The sequence below is a fragment of the Myotis daubentonii genome, chromosome X (genome assembly GCF_963259705.1).
Source record: "Myotis daubentonii chromosome X, mMyoDau2.1, whole genome shotgun sequence".
NCBI classification, from domain to species: domain Eukaryota; kingdom Metazoa; phylum Chordata; class Mammalia; order Chiroptera; family Vespertilionidae; genus Myotis; species Myotis daubentonii.
Genome location: NC_081861.1, coordinates 65,935,085 through 65,951,593, shown reverse-complemented (window position 1 = coordinate 65,951,593; position 16,509 = coordinate 65,935,085). Strand labels below are relative to the sequence as shown.

The 16,509-nt window shown below is 37.0% G+C and overlaps 1 non-coding gene across 1 annotated transcript; it reads left to right on the top strand.

Annotated features, from left to right (window-relative positions):
• Nucleotides 1-16,015: 16,015 nt before the first annotated feature.
• On the top strand, nucleotides 16,016-16,122 carry LOC132225349 (U6 spliceosomal RNA). Its single transcript, XR_009450871.1, has one exon. It is a non-coding gene; the product is annotated as a U6 spliceosomal RNA (small nuclear RNA).
• Nucleotides 16,123-16,509: the final 387 nt, after the last annotated feature.

Here is a 16,509-nt window from a genome sequence, read left to right as displayed (position 1 = left end):
AGAGACCCCCCAAGAAAGGCTAGTAACCTTTGAAGTTCTAGTAGAAGGTCAGAACTGTGAACTACCCAGTTAATTTGAGTGATGATGGTTGAAGCATCTCCACTTTAGTTCACTTAGTTCCTTGGGTGCTTATGTAGATCTTTGCTGATTGTTGTTGATCAGATACTCCTGGAGATCTGTTGATAAGCTAATCAGAAAATTGTCTGCTGATGTGTGTCATTAAAACCTCCTTACCCTAAGGGCTACTCCAGATGAATAAAAGCTTGGTGAGACCTGAGCACGGGGGAGGAAGTCTTTCCGGACTTGCCCGCCTGGTCCCCCGGTATTGCAAAATTATCTTGTGTCTCTTTCTTTCATTTGTTGTGCGGCTCTTCTTTCAGATACCGAACCCTACTCCACGCGGGTCGTGGAAGGAATCACTCAGCAGGGAGGCCCAGGCCACCAGCCAGTGGGGCTATCAACTGGGGGGTTCCATGATCATACCAAAGAGGGAGGTCCAGGCCAACAACCGGTGGGCTGCAGCAGGTGGGCAGGGCCTCCCTCTGTGAAGGAAACCTGGGTCCCAGGTGCCGGTGGCCAGAGGGAAGCCCACTTTCTGGGTGCCAGTGGCTGGAGGGAAGCCTGGGTCCCATGTGCCAGAGGAAAGCCAGTGCCAGCAGCCTGGGAAAGAAAGGCCTACTCTTGCACAAATTTCATGCAGCGGGCCTCTAGTTGTTTAATAACATGCTATTTAGCTTCCATGTGTTTGAATGTTTTGGGGTGTTTTTACTGTTGTTGGTTTCTAATTTCATTCCCCTGTGATCTGAAAAGATGCTTGATATGCTTGCTATCTTCTTGAACTTGTAGGGACTTGTTTTATGTCCTAACATGTGGCTTATCTTTGTGAATGACCCATGTGCACTTGAGAAGAATGTATATTCTGCAACCTTGAGGTGAAATGTTCTATAAATGTCAATTAAATCCATCTTATCCAGTGTGATCTTTAGGGTCACTGTTTTCTTGTTAAATGTTTGTCTGGATGATCTATCCAGTGAAGTCACCAGGGTATTAAAGTCCCCTACTATGACTGTGTCTTTGTCAATCTCTCCCTTAAAGTCCTCTAGAAGATTTCTTATATATTTAGGTGCTCCTATATTGGGTTGCATATATGTTTACCAGGGTTCAATCCTCTTGTTGCATCAATCTCTTTAGTATTATGTAGTGATCTTTGTTGTCTCTTGTCATGGCCTTCATTTTGAAGTCTATTTTGTCAGATATTAGTATTGCTACCCCAGCTTTTTTTTTTTTCTTTCCACCTGCATGGAAACTTTTTTTCTATCCCTTCATTCTCATCCTGTGTGAGTATTTTGTTCTCCTGAGGGTCTCTTATAAACAGCATATAGTTGGTTCATGTTTTAGTATCCATTAAGCTACCCTATGCCTTTTGATGGGAGCATTTAATCCATTTATATTTCAGGTTATTATTGATAGGCATTTATTTGTTGCCATTTTAATTCCATATGCTTTGGTTTCTCTCTCTCTCTTCTCATTGCAGCAGTCCTTTTAGCATTTTTTGTAATGCTGGCTTGGTGGTGATGTACTCCTTTAGCCTTTTTTTTTCCAGGAAGCTCTTTATTTGCCTGTCTGTTTTGAATGATAGACTTGCTGGATATAGTAATCTTGGTTTCAGATCCTGTTTTCCATTACCTTGAGTACTTCATGCCTTTCCCTACTGGCCTGAAGGGTTTCTGATGAGAAATCAGGTATCAGCCTTATGGGAGATCCTTTGTATGTAACAGTTTGCTTTTCTCTTGCTGCCTTTAAGATTCTCTCTTCGTCTTAAATTTTGGCATTTTAATAATGATGTGTCTGGTCCTGGACCTGTTTGGGTTCTTCTTGCTTGGGACTCTGTGCCTCCTGAACTTGTGTGACTTTTTCCTTCACTAGGTTAGGGAAGTTTTCTGCCATTATTTCTTCAAACACGTTCTCTATCCCTTTCTCTTTTTCTGCCTCTTCTGGCATACTATGCAATATTGTTATGTTTCACTTTGTCCCACAGGTCCGTTAAGCTATCCTCCTGTTTTTTAATTGTGTTTTTCTTTTTGGTTCTCTGATTGGGTGATTTTTTTCAACTCTGTCTTCTAATTCACTGATCTGATCCTTAACTTCCCATATCTGCTGTGTATTCCTTCCAGAGTATTCTTTATTTGTGCTATATCATTATTTATTTCTGTTTTCATAGTTACTATATCTTTTCTCATGCTATACCATCATTATTCTGAACTCTATATCAGATAAATTTCTCATCACCATTTCATTTATCTCTTCTTCTGGACAGCTCTCGTTCTTTCATTTGGGGATTGTTTCTTTGTATCCTCATTTTGGGTGCCAGCCTCTATTCAGTCTCCACTTTCCATTTCAGTTATCAGGGTTCTCTCCAGTGAGTCTTCAGTTTCTTATTTAGGAAGAGTTTTCTGTATTTTAGTTATAATTCCAGTTTGGTCCTGAGAGTGTGTCTGTGCAGCATCCACTTACTCTGCCGCCATTTTTAATCTTCTCCTCATTGATTTTTCTATCTCTCTTTCCCTCTCCCTTCCTCTCTTGATGTCATCTATGTGGATGACACTCAGTTTGAGTGGTTCGACAGTGACTCCAAGAGTCAGAGACTTAATAATCATTTGAAAGAGTCTGCTTCTTAGAATTCTTATACTCTCTCAAAAGGAACTCAGATTAAATTAAAATGTCTTCATTAATTAGCTTTAACACTAAATTTCCTCTCCCTATTGCATTGCAGAATTGTTTTCCTTTTCTGTCTTTTTTTTTTAAGTACAGGGAATAATCCCTCCAACTCTTTAATTTTTGATATCATTCAAAATTATTTTAACTTCAAGTATCAGAAAACACAATTTAAAATTGTTTAGATAATAAGTTACAGAAGACTTATCCTATCTAATAAAAGAGAAAAATGGTAATTGGCGTACGACGATACCCTTTTCATTGGCTAATCAGGGCTATATGCAAATTAACTGCCAACTATGATTGGCAGTTAACTGCCAACTAAGATTGGCAGTTAACTGCCAACAAGATGGCGGTTAATTTGCATATGTAGGCACAATGCAGGGAGGCGAAAGGGAAAGCAGGAAGAAGCCCCCTGCCACTGACAGTGATCAGAAACCCAGGGGGGAGATAAGAGCTGGGGGGCAGGGCAAAGGCGGCCCCGGGGCCGCCTTTGCCCTGCCCCCCAGCCATGATCGGAGAATCAGGCGCCTTTGCCGCCCTGGCCAGTGATAGCAGGAAGTAGGGGTGGAGCCAGCGATGGGAGCTGGGCACGGTCGAAGCTGGCAGTCCCGGGAGCTAGGGGTCCCTTGCCTGGGCCTAAAGCGTAGCCCACAGTCACGGGGCCGCTGCAGCTGCGGGTCCCCGCTGCCCGGGCTGGATGCCTAGGCCAGAGGTGTTAGGCCTGGGCAGGGGTGGAGCCTGCAACCACGGGGAGCTGGGGGTCCCCCGCCCAGGCCTGACACCTCTGCTGGAGGCCTCAGGCCTGGTCAAGGGGCCGATCCAGTGATTGGTGATCGGAGGGTGATGAGGGTCAACTCCTCTGGCCGAGGCATCAGGCCTGGGCGGGGGGCGGAGCCGGGGATTGGGGGGGATATGATGGTCCCCTCGCCCAGGCCTGAAGCCTGGGTCAGAGGCGTCAGGCTTGGGCGGGGGGTGGAGCAAGCGATCAGAGGGAGATGGGGGTCCCCTGCCCAGGCATGATTCCTGGGCCAGAGGCCTCAGGCCTGGGTGGGGGCCAGAGCCAGTGATCGGGGGAGATGGGGGTCCCCTGTCCAAGCCTGACACCTCACACCCAGTGCACGAATTTCGTGCACTGGGCCCCTAGTATTACATAAGTTTAAATAAGAAGATTTATTAATTCACTCAATGAAAAATCTAAAAATATGGCAGTTACAAGGCTAGTTAATTCAGTGGCTCTATAATATCAGCAAGAATACAATTCTTTAATTATTTTTACTTTCTTTATCCTAGTGAACTTTTAAATTTTTTAAATCTTTATTATTGAGAGTATTACATTTGTACCCCTTTTTCTCTCTATTGCCCCCCCCTTCACCCAGTTCCCGCTCTGCCCCAGGCCTTCAACATCCTATTTTCTGTCTCTATAGGTAATACATATATGCATATAGGATCTTTGGTCAATCTCTTTCTGCTCTGCCAGCTCCCCACTTACTTCTGAGAGTCTGTTCCATGTTTCCATGCCTCTGGTTCTATTTTATTAATCAGTTTATTTTGTTCATTAGATTCCTAGTTCACTTATTTTTATTTTTAGATTCAAATGTTGATGATATGTATTTACTGCCATTTTATTTTTCACTTCTTCTTCTTCTTCTTCTTCTTCTTCTTCTTCTTCTTCTTCTTCTTCTTCTTCTTCTTCTTCTTCTCCTTCTCCTTCTCCTTCCCCTTCCCCTTCCCCTTCCCCTTCCCCTTCCCCTTCCCCTTCTCCTTCTCCTCTTCCTCTTTTCCTTCTCCTTCTCATTCTCCTTCTTTTCTTCTTTTTTCTTCTCCTTCCTCTTTAAAAATACCCTATAACATTTCTTGTAATACTAGTTTGATGGTGATGAACTCCTTTAGTTTTTTCTTGTCTGTGAAGCTCTGTATCTGACCTTCAATTCTAAGTGGTAACTTTTCTGAGTAGAGTAATCTTGGTTGTAGGTCCTTGCTATTTATCACTTTGAATACTTATTGCTACTCCCTTCTGGTCTGCAAAGTTTCTATTCAGAAATCAGCTAATAGTCATATGGGTGCTCCCTTATAGGTAACTAACTCTTTTTCTCTTACTGCTTTTAAGATTCTCTCTTTGTCTTTAACCTTTGGCATTTTTTTAAATCATCTGAAATTCTTTAGCATATTACCTTTTGTCTTCTGGCTTGTTCCTTTAGAATTACAGGATGGCTGTTGCAACTACGGATATCATCATATACTCACACTTTCTTATAAGTCTTTTCAAGACTGAGAAAATCTTTTCCAAAAGTTACTTGTGTAGAATTTCCCTTTTGGCTCATTAGCCATGTTTTTGTCAATGAATGACTAAAGAAAATGGGATTACCATAGTTGATTTAAACTAATAAAGATTAATCTCATAGGCTGGGGAAGGGGGAATATTTTTTCCTAATGCACATGATTTCACTGAACCTGATCCAAATTAGGGTGATGTTACTAAAGAATGTGCAGAATTATGAGAAATATAAAATGACTATTGTGAGACCAAAATGTCTGCATTATGAAATTTCAATATGATATATTGAAAAAAGGGGCTCAAAAACAACTTTTCAGCAAATAGCTGTTTTAGTGATTGATTTGTTCTCTTGGTTTCTAGTTGAATAAATTACAGACTTTGACTAAATCAGTGATTCTTATGTTGAGACTGGCATTAACAGGGGCATCTATCAGAAGTACCCTGGAGAATCTCAAAATACATACCCAAATGGCACTGCTCCTCAGAATATGAATACAAAACAGTATTGTTAGTAATAGTCATTGTGTTGTTTATTAATATCCCTAGAACTTATTTTATAATGGAAGATTATACCTTTCAACAACCTTGACCCAATTCCTCCACAACTTTAACCCCCACCTCTGGCAGCCACAAATCTGATTTCTGTTTGCTTAGATAACACATATAAATGAAATCATACAATATTTGTCTTTCTGTAACTTTGTTCAGTTAGCATAGTGCTCCAAGGTTAATCCATATTCAACAAATGGCAGGATTGTCTCATGTTTATGAACATAATGTTTTCTCCATTAATTTGTCAGCGAACTCTTCGGTTGTTTCCATGTCTTGACTGTTGTATATAATGCTGCAATGAATATGTGGGTGCAGATATTTCTTTGGGATACTATTTCATTTCAGTTTGATATATACCCAAGAGTAGAATTACTGAAACATACGACAGTTTTATTTTTAATTTTTTGAGGAAACTTCATATATCATTCAATGGCTGCACCATTTTACATTCCCACCAACAGTATATAAGAGTACTCTTTAACTCATGTAGTTACCAGAATTTATTTCTTGGTTTTTTGTTTTGTTTTGTTTTGTTTGTTTTTGTTTTGTTTGTTTGTTTTTTGTAATAGCCATTCTAACAGGTATGAGGTGATATCTCATTGTGGTTTTGATTTGCATTTTCCTAATGATTAATAATGCTGAGCACCAAAAAGTACTTTTGAGAACTAATGAGAAATATATTGCGACAGGAAAAATATTTGAGAACTCTTGGACTAGATGATTTCTAGGTCTTTGTTCAGTATTATTCTACTTGTGTGTATATTCTAAAGCATAATGTACTTTCCATAAAGGGTTTATATTTTATGTCAGTTAACAAAATATGATTACGTTTAAATCAGTAAAAACTGTTATAAAATTGACATTGTGCAGTTATGCATTCCTTTACATTCACTATCCTGAAGTATTTCATACAGTTGAATGCACTTTATTTTATACAGCTTTATACTATATTTCCAACAGTTTAATGCAGCTATTTTTGCTAAAGTAAAAAATTTCCAGAATTTTCTCCAAAATACCAATTTACTTAAAATAAAAAGATAAACTAAAATAAGAGTTCCATACACAATATCTGACATGAGAAATAATATTGCAAATATAAAGTAATATGTTACCTTTTAACCCTTGCCCAATTTTCAAGTTCTTTACATCTAGGTGTCAACCAAAGAAAATTTTTTAAATGTTCAGTGTCATTTTTGACCACCAAATCAGAAGTAAATATTAAGTTGTTATGGTCTGTTGGTTTGAAAATGCTGTACTATAATCTCATGCCCAATTCAATACCAATTCTTCAATATGTGGGCCTTAAATTAAGTCTATATAAACTCTGTGAAATAAATCTCCATCATGTATATTTCTAATATTTAGGTACTAAAAAAATAGAAATAGATGATCTTCAGAATCTGATTCTGTGAGAAAGAAAAAAGATAAAGAGGGATTTGAATATTTTGAAAGTTCATGTTAATTGAGCACCTACTATGTGTCAGTCATTAGACTAAACAGTTTACATGCATTATCTTATTTTCCTCACAATAAAATTGAACAGATGGGGAAAAAGAAAAGTAATAAAGAAATGACCAAGGAAATATACTGCTTTCAAGTGGAAACAAGCTCAAAACAAAATAAAAACCCTCTGCCCCTTGATTAATATTGGCTGCTCTCTACATTTCCCATTGAACCCCATAATGAGATAGGTGTTCTTCTTAAAAGAGGATCACAGTATATCCTCAAGTAAAACTCTCATAATTTACTATGTCGCTATGTCTGAGGCCATCTGAAGGTTAGTTAGTGTTTGAATTCCAGCTGACTGATTCCTCAATTAGCTCCTTTGCTTCGCATTTGATCATTTCATTGCTTGTTAGCCTCCTGAGAATGTTGAGGAAGTATTTATTGAGGAAAGAGCTTGGGCTTTGAAATATTAGGTTTAAATCTTGGTTCTGTCATTTCACTAGCTGAATCATTTAAAGAATGTCTTGTTATCTCTATGATGATTAGGATAATAACAATAATAGACTTACCTCATGGGGCTATTATGGAGAATAATGAAATAATATGTGAAAAAATATTATAGATATGCTAGTTATTACCATCATCAACCTAAATCCAGAAAACTATTAACTAGTAACAATATGAGTACAACAATGTTTGAGATTGGATAAGATTTAAAATTAAGATTAGCCCTAACCAGTTTGGCTCAGTGGATAGAGAGTCAGCCTATGGACTGAAAGGTCCCAGGTTTGATTCCGGTCATGGGCATGTGCCTTGGTTGCAGGCATATCCCCAGTAGGGGGTGTGCAGGAGGCAGCTGATCAATGTTTCTCTCTAATCGATGTTTTTAACTCTCTATCCCTCTCCCTTCCTCTCTGTAAAAAACCAATAAAATATATTTTAAAAAATAAAAATTAAATTAAAATTAATGGTTGAAAGGAATATATAGTCATGTGTGGTAATATTAATGAGACTGTTTCCTCAAGTCTTATTATAATTATACTCAAATAGTTGTCTATATACTGATAATAATTGGTACAATTTAGAATTAACAAATGGTATAAATAACTGCCATAGGATAGAATTAGAGTCTTAAAATTGGAGATATATAAAAACTATATAGTAGAACTGGAGATTAAATTATTTGTTAGGAAATGGTATGTAGTCTCAACATTTTTTAAAGTTGTATTAGTTATAATGAGCATCAAATATTAAGCAAATTTAATTTGTATAATAGACCCAAGACCTTGAAATAATAATAAAATATTTTAATATAGATGAAGTTGTCAATTGAACCAAAAATTATACTTCTGATAATTCAAAGGAATAACCCAGTAGAAGTATAGTATAGTGTTTTATAGCACAGAATTTGGAGCATGATTATTTAAGTTGATATCTTTGTTTGCCAGCTCCTATAAGATTGTGGATAAATAGCATAATCTGTTTTCCCTGACTCTGAGAATTTTTTAAAAAATATTTATAAAGTACTTCAGAGCAGTACATGGTATACTGTAAGCATTTGAAAAAATGATAGTGTTTTTATTTGTCTATTCCTTTATATGAGGATGACTTTAAGAATGGAGCTAACCAAAAAATAAGAACAATATATTTTAGAATAATAGGAGATAAAAGGATAGAGTCAGTGCAGCCATAGCTATGACCAAAAGGCAAGCATTTCTTTTTATTCAACTGCTCAACTAAAGTGTCGTAAGTGAAATGGATACTCTCATGCACTACTGGTGAGAGTGTAAGTTGCAACCATTTTGGATAGAAATTAGTAACATTACAAAAGCCTCGTAAATGCATACACCCTTGAATCACAAATTCCAATATAGGCAGTTATTCTAAGGAAATTATATTTTTCCTAATCAGTGTCACAGATTTTCACCATTATGTTCTCCCCTATCCCTGTGGACTATGTCATGCCCCTCTGTCACTCTCAAATTTGTATTCCATTACTTGCTGAGACATAGTCTCCTAAAGCCCTAAGGATTAAAATTTCAATAACTTAACTCTATTACCTCTATTGCTTGTTTTTCTCCCAAAAAGATTTCCAAGGCAAAGATAATGGAGGTTTGACAGAGTGATACTTTGAGGTCCTCGCCCTTGATGCAGAGCTCCACAAACATACTGCTTGACTTCCCCTGCTAGGTGACTTAGTACTCTTGTGTCTTCTTTATTGCCTCGCGCCTTCATTTTTTAATGAAAGCGAAAGATTAGGCAAGAAGTCTAATTGGTGGAAGTGTCTAGTCTAATGCCACCATTGTTACTCATCTTTATGTAGGAAACATGAAGACATCTGTGATCTTATGAAGTTGAACATGTTTCACTTTAAAGACACATGTGACATAAGCAATACAAAAAAAGCATATGGATACAGGAATACTAATTCAGCTCTGTTGCAGTAAATGAGGGATGATAGTGGATTAGATTAGACTGTTGTTAGTGTAGATTAAGATAATTGGACAATGTTAAAAATTATTTTGAAATAGGATCAACAATACTTGGTTGACTAATTTGCTATAATGGGTATGACAATGGAAGATGATATCAAGAATGCCTTTTAAGAGCCTGGCAAAAGGCAAGCATTCAATATATGTTGGCCATTATTAGTTTTCAATCTTTATCCAACTTAATTCCTTTTGCTCTTGATACTACTCATATAATGTTCTTATTTGCATTTGCCTTATATATATTTGCCTGTGTGTTCGTTTTTTATTTTTGGTAATATTTTGTATGTTTCCCAAAAATAGTATTTTGTTGGCAAAAAAAATAATGACTTTTAGCTTTCTGATTTAAGCAAACTAGATGAATAATGGTATCATTTCCAAAGTTGGGCAACATTTTTTGGTGGGAATAAGATGAAGGACAAGAACAGTTAAATTTTGTTGATGTCTATTTGAGATACACATTAATTATACCACCAAGAATGTTAGGTAGAGAGTTACATGTGTTAATCATGGAAGTTTTACAATTTTGCAGTATAAAATTGAGATATAGCAAAATATAGATAGCATGTAAAGCCATGAGACTGTATAAGCTAGTCAAGGAATAGTAGGGACCCTAGGAAGAAAATAGGACTTAACATACTATCATAAAGTCTGTTTAAAAAATGTTTTCGTTGATTTTAAAGAGAGAAAGGAAAAGAGAGAGAAATATTGATGTGAGAAAGAAACATTGGTGGCTTCCTCTTGCATGCCCCTTCCTGTAGATCTAGACTGCAATCCCAGGCATGTGCCTTGACCTAGAATCAAACTGGTGATCTTTTAGTGCATGGGATGATGCTCAACCAACTGAGACACACTGGCCAACCAGGGCTTAACATAGAATCTTGCGTAAATTTACCAATTAAGAGCTCAGTCTAATAGAAGAAGATAAACTTGCAAAGGGCATTAAGAGGGAAAGTTAAAGAGGTAAAGGAAATTTAGGCAATAGCAGTCAAAAGAAAATAATTCTTTCAGAAGTACAGTGTTTTCAATACCATCAAATGTTTAGAGGCCAAAAGTGGAACAACTAGCCTGTATATAGTGATATGCATATCATTGGTAAATTTATAATGAGTAATTTTGGTGAAATATTGGTGACAGAAATCAAATAAATGGATTCAATAATGTACAAGAGGTATAAGAGGCAAAGAAATGGCGATAAAGAGCACAAACAACTCATTCTACAAGTTTGGCTATGAAAGGCAGGATATAGAGCAGTAGCTGGAAGAGGATATAGAGACAAAGGAATTATTATTATTTGTATTATTCATTAAAGAAGGAAGAGTAAGAATTGAAAGTTGGTGGGGAGTATAAAAAATAAGCTAAAGATATGAGGATGGGTTGGTAACTGATAGGGTCTCTCAGTCTCTGATAAAGTTGGGCGGGTAGAGAATAAACAGCATAGAAAAAAATGTTGGAGTCATTCTTTGGTTTACATTCTTTCCATGATCCTTACAACAATATTCTTACCATTTCCCTTCCTTTCAGCCATCTCAGGGTCCCATTAGCCTGGTCTGTAAATTTTGTATGTATTATAACCCTGGGGTTCCTAAAAAGTTTGTATGGTAGAATCATTATGAGATAAGCTTTGGAATCTGTCAGATCCCATTTGAATCCTTTTCTATACTTTATTAATGTTTAAAATTGGGGTAATGATAACTAACTAGTAAGACAGAAACAGAAAAATACTGTATGATGTCACTTATATGTGGAATCTAAAAAAGCCTAACTCTTAGAAACAGAGAGTAGAGTGATGGATACCAAGGGAGGTTGAGCTGGGGGAAATGGGAAGATATTGGTCAAAGAGTACAAATTTCTTGTTATAAGAATAAGAAGTTCTAGGGACTTAATGTACAGCGTGGTGAGTATAGCAAATAATAATACTGTATTACCTATTTAAAAGATGCTAAGAGAGGAGATCTTAAATGTTCTCACGACAAAAACAAATGGTAACTATGTGACTTGATGGAGCTGTTACCTAATGCTGTGGTGGTAATCAGTTTTGCAATATAGAAATGTATCAAATCAACACACAGTCATACACAATGTTATATATCAATTATTTCTCAATAAAGCTGAAAAAATAAATAAAACATTGAACATTAACTAAATAGTAAGAATCATGTTTTAAGAACAGTGGCTTTGTAGTACATCTTGATATCTGGTATTGAGATCCCACCTACTTTGTTCTTTTTCAGGATCGCTGCAGCTATTCGGGGTCTTTTTTTATTCCACATGAATTTTTGAAGAGTTCGTTCTATATCTGTGAAGTATGCTGTTGGTATTTTAATGGGAAGTGCATTGAATTTATAGATTGCTTTGGGTAGTACAGACATTTTAATGATGTTGATTCTACCAATCCATGAACACAGTATGTTCTTCCATCTGTTTATGTCTTCCTCTACAAGAACAGGCATATAGATCAATGGAATAGAATAGAGAGCCCAGAAATCGGCCCGAACCAATATGCTCAATTAATATTTGACAAAGGAGGCAAGAACATACAATGGAGCCAAGATAGTCTCTTCAATAAATGGTGTTGGGAAAATTGGACAGATATATGCAAGAAAATGAAACTGGATCACCATCTTACACCATACACAAAAATAAACTCAAAATGGATAAAGGACTTAAATGTACGACAGGAAACCATAAAAATTCTAGAAGAAGCCAAAGGTAACAAAATCTCAGACATATGCCGAAGCAATTTCTTCACTGATACAGCTCCTAGGGCACTTGAAACTAAAGAGAAAATGAACAAATGGGACTACATCAAAATAAAAAGCTTCTGCACAGCAAAAGAAACCATCAACAAAACAATGAGAAAACCCACTGCGTGGGAAAACATATTTGCCAATGTCATATCTGAAAAGGGCCTAATCTCCAAAATTTATAGGGAACTCATACAACTTAACAAAAGGAAGATAAATAATCCAATAAAAAAAATGGGCAAAGGACCTAAATAGACACCTTTCAAAAGAGGACATTCAGAAAGCCAAGAGACATATGAAAACATGCTCAAAGTCACTAATCATCCAAGAGATGCAAATCAAAACAACAATGAGGTACCATCTCACACCTGTCAGACTGGCTATCATCAACAAATCAACAAACGACAAGTGCTGGAGAGGATGTGGAGAAAAAGGAACACTTGTGCACTGCTGGTGGGAATGCAGACTGGTGCAGCCACTATGGAAGACAGTATGGAGTTTCCTCAAAAAACTAAAAATGGAACTCCCATTTGACCCTGTGATCCCACTTCTAGGAATATATCCCAAGAAACCAGAAACAACAATCAGAAAGGATATATGCACCCATATGTTTATAGCAGCACAATTCACCATAGCTAGAATCTGGAAACAGCCTAAGTGCCCATCAGTAGATGAATGGATTAGAAAACTGTGGTACATCTACATGATGGAATACTATGCTGCTGTAAAAAAGAAGGAACTCTTACCATTTGAAACAGCATGGATGGAACTGGAGAGCATTATGCTAAGTGAAATAAGCCAGTCAATGAAGGAAAAATACCACATGATCTCACTCATTCATGGATAATAGAGACCATTATAAACTTTTGAACAATAATAGATACAGAGGCAGAGTAGCCTCAAACAGATTGTCAAACTGTAGCAGGAAGGCCGGGGAGGGGTGGGGGGCAGGATGGAGGGGTGTAAGAGATCAACCAAAGGACTTGTATGCATGCATATAAGCATAAACAATGGACATAAGACACTGGGGGGTAGGGGAGGCCAGGGGATTGTCAAGGGCGGGAGCAAAAAAAAAAGGACACATATGTAATACCCTTTGTAAGACTGTAAGCAATAAAATAAAATTTAAAAAAAGAATCATGTTTTAAACAAGTTAATGCATGTGAAACACAGCATAATATCTGATATATAGTGAGTGTTTATTTCATGCAATGCAAGAGGCTTGTTGTCAGCTCAAAATAATGGATCCTGAGCAAGGTCAGTTGGATACATGAGCCATCAGTTTACACCCTGCATCCTATTCCATCTACATTATCAGCAGTTTGCAAGCCGGGTCCTGTGAGCCAAATCCAAACCACTAAATATATTTTGTTTATTCCACGGTAGTTTTAAAAATACCTTAAGCTTCTTGTCCAACATTTAAAAGTCATGAGATTTTACATATACATTTGTATTTCTTTAAATATTGGTAGATATGCACATATATATGAAAATATAAGACTCTGCCAAAAGTTTCATTGATTCTATTCACCTGTTTTCCTCCTATAGGCACCTGAGTTTACAATCCCTGTGATAAGGCATAGCTAAACCTTGAGGTTGCTATGCAGCAAGGGATCAAATCTATGCCTTTAACAAAACTTCCATCAACATTTATTCAGCTATCAAAAAACAATTTAAGACAAAGTTCCAACTCTTTTAGACTTATTTAGGTCTAATGTACAGTCATTTATAAATGTATAAGGGATCTCAGAAACCAAATTGTCTCCTCAGACACTTTCTAATTTTGTTCAGGATATTTACAAGTGGGAGGATTGACAAGGCAGAAAGAACTGTTGACTTAAGGGGGAAATCTCTCCATCTAGCTTTATGTCTCCATTTAAAATAACTTTTATAGGCTCACTCAGTAAATCATTTAGCCAAAATTAAACCTCAAAGCTATCATACCAGAATTTTCAGGCCTATTGCTCAGCTACTGAGCCTTGCTATCCATTAAAAAATGACCAGTTTCCAATGAATGACCTTAAATGAAATGAAGGAATAGAGACCAAAGGTTAAGCAAGTTTTTCTTTTATTTAATAAAGTATCCTTATACTAATATTATATTAGCAGCTAAATGATGCCCAGTGCCTTTGGAAATCAATACTGTTGTTCAAATTGATTTTAATTGAAGATGTTTCAGTTTATTCCTCGATAATAGATTGTTGTCGTATTTTAAAAAAGTAGTTTACTATGTGTCTTCTTGGCTTTCTGAATGTCCTCTTTCAAAAAGTGTCTATTTAGGTCCTTTGCCCATTTTTTTTTTATTGGATTGTTTATCTTCCTTTTGTTGAGGTATATGAGTTCCTGTAAATGTTGGAGATTAAACCCTTATCAGAAATAACGTTGGCAAATATGTTCTCCCATGCAGTGGGCTTTCTTGTTGTTTTGTTGATGGTTTCTTTTGCTGTGCAGAAACTTTTTACTTTGATGTAGTCCCATTTGTTTATTTTCTCCTTAGTCTCTCTTGCCCTAGGATCTGTGTCTGTAAAGATACTGCTACAACATATGTCTGCAATTCAGAAAGCCAAGAGACACATGAAAACATGCTCAAAGTCACTAATCCAAGATATTCAAATCAAAACAACAATGAGGTACCACCTCACACCTGTCAGAATGGCTATCATCAAAAAATCAACAAATGACAAGTACTGGAGAGGATGTGGAGAAAAAGGAACCCTCCTTCACTGCTGGTGGGAATGCAGACTGGTGCAGCCACTGTGGAAAACAGTATGGCATTTTCTCAAAAATTTAAAAATGGAACTGCCATTTGACCCAGAAATCCCACTTTTAGGAATATATCCCAAGAAAACAGAAACACCAATCAGAAAGGATATATGCACCCCTATGGTCATAGCAGCACAAAATTTACAAGATAAGATTTTGAAACAGCCTAAAGCCCATCAGCAGATGAGTGGATTAGAAAACTACGGTACATCTACAAGATGGAATACTAAGCTGCTGTAAAAATGAAGGAATTCTTCCCATTTACAGCAGCATGGATAGAACTGGACAGCAGTATGCTAAGTGAAATAAGCCAAGCAGTGAAAGAAAAATACCACATGAACTCACTCATTTATGAATAATAAAGAACATTATAACCTGATGAACGAAAAGATAGATACAGAGGCCTTGAAGCATCAAGCAGACTGTCAAAGTACAGCAGGAAGCCCTAACCGGTTTGGCTCAGTGGATAGAGCATCGGCCTGTGGACTGAAAGGTCCCAGGTTCGATTCCGGTCAAGGGCATGTACCTTGATTGCTGGCACATCCCCAGTGAGTGGTGTGCAGGAGGCAGCTGATCAATGTTTCTCTCTCATTGATATGTCTTACTCTCTATCCCTCTCCCTTCCTCTCTGTAAACAATTAATAAAATATAAAAAATAAAGTACAGCAGGAAGGCTGGGGAATGTTGAGGGGCGGGGAGACAATGTGCTGAATATAGGAACTCTAAATCAGAGATAAACCAAAGGACTTGTATGCATACATATAAGCATAACCAATGGACACAAGACAGTAGGGGGTGGGGTGAGGGCATGTGTCAGGGGGTAGGTAGGGTAGGCTGGGGGAAGATAAATGGGGAAAAAAAGGAGACATATGTACTACTATTTGTAATACTTTAAACAATAAAATAAAATTTAAAAAAGAAAAAAAGTACTTTACTAGCTGGATATATATGCCAAAATAAAAATTAACAGAGCTTTTCAACTATAAAAACATAACCTCCCATCCCACTCTAAAATTCCTAGTCCTGTGTTCACATCAGCAGCATACCTACTAAAATTGGAATGATGCAGAGAAAATTAACATGGCCCCTGCACAAGGATGACCTGCAAATTCATGAAACATTCCATATTTAGAAAGAAAAAAAAATAAAATTCCTAGGATAGAAGAGACAATCATATCTGAGGCTAGAGAAGCAAAAAGAAAAATGGTGTTACCTAGAGCCCTTGGTGGTTTTTAGCTCTTCCAATACATATTACCAAGTCTCTAAATTAAATTACCATTGCTTGAAATACCTATAGTGGTTTCTATTTTCCTGACCAGATAATGACTGATGATGCTGATGACAACAGGAAGTAGATATTGTAGTAATGTAGCATTAGTTACAATGAGATGCCTCCTACTCCTTTTAAGTACTGACCTTCAAATCTGAGATCAACACATATCTATAGAAGCAGACATATGAAAATTTGAACTATACAAAATGATGAGCCACAGAGGCCAACACTGACCCTATATGTTGA